A 1,550-nucleotide genomic window follows, 5' to 3' on the forward strand; every position below is an offset into this window, starting at 1 on the left:
TTCTTAAGATATATAGGTAGTTACTGAATAATAGATTGAATCCTGGGATTCTTTGCTTTGAGATTTTATCTGATCTATTTGAGATTTTATCTGATCTATTATAAATTTGTATATCTTGTTTGGATATATATTGGATATATATATAAGTAATTAAACATGGATTCTATTTATAGATAATGTCTTATCTTGTTTTTGTTATAATGTTATAACGAATCTTTATTTTGTTTTGTCTTTTTTTATCATATTCATCTCGGATCGACAAAAATTTAACAATCAAATAAAATGAAAATAAAATTTTTAAAATGAAAATAAAAAAAAAAAATGAAAATAAAATTTTTAAAATGAAAATAAAATTTTCGCGGGCGAATATTTACTCTTTCAATATCTATTTCAGTTGTCGGGTTAACTCATGACCTCTCAGAATCAGAACAGAATAAAAAGAAATGAAGTGGTCTCTGGTTTGTTCCGCCATCCTACCCGATAAATCATTAGGATTCGTTTTCAATAGAATCCTCTGCATTCACGGGTTCCGTCGTCCCCATCGCTTCTCGATTAATGCTTAGGTCTGAATTCTCCAATGGAGCCTTAATTTAATATTTAATAAAAATTTAATATTTAATAAAAATAAAAATTTAATATTTAATAAATAATATTTAATAAAAAAATTTGTTAATTTGTTCTTTAGTCAACCTTCTCAGTCTTTATTGACTTAAGGCTCTTGATTTTTTCTTCGATGAACAGATATTCATCTAATTATTGATGAATCTCTATTGATGCTCTATTACATTGCTCTTTATGAGATGCTTCGTAGACCTTACATATTGGAATCATATATCATTTCATTTCTATTTCTTTTTCTCTCTTTCTCTCATCCTTCTATTTATCCACATACTTTTTTATTTTGCTTCACAATTTAGATATATTCATAATCAGATTGGTTTTTTTTTACTTAACTTAATGCAAAAAAAAAGATTTCAGTTGCTATAATGATATGACCAATATATCATATCTTGACTGATTCTTTGGATCCAGATAATCCGAAGCGATGAGTTGGTTATTAGTGCTATAGTTATTAACTTATACTGTGGTTCGCCCATTTTTTTTTTTGAATCCTAAGCCTAAAAACCCAACGAGTCGCACACTAAGCATAGCAATTATATCAAATGATCAATCAAATTTTTATTTAACCTTATAGAATATAGAATTTAGAACTGCTCATTTTTTTATTGAACATAAAAAAATGAAAGAATTTGTCATTTTTTGTTCTATCGCAGAATAGAACGTAAAGACAAGTAGAGTCTTATTCTTATTATTCTTCATCTATAAATATCTATAAATATCCAAATTTTGATTCCTAATACCCCATAGATAGTTCGAACTCTATAGGAGCAATACTCAATTTTCGCTCCAATCGTTTGTAGAGGAACCCTACCTTCCCGGATCCATTCGACACGCGCAATTTCTTTTCCGTCGATACGCCCTGCAATTTGTATTTGAATTCCTTTTGTATCTGCTTGCTCAGTTAATTCAATAGCCTTTTTCATTGCTTT

This window comes from Durio zibethinus, unplaced genomic scaffold (genome assembly GCF_047325235.1).
Source record: "Durio zibethinus cultivar Kanyao isolate XHJ-2024 unplaced genomic scaffold, ASM4732523v1 HiC_scaffold_1, whole genome shotgun sequence".
Lineage (NCBI taxonomy): Eukaryota > Viridiplantae > Streptophyta > Magnoliopsida > Malvales > Malvaceae > Durio > Durio zibethinus.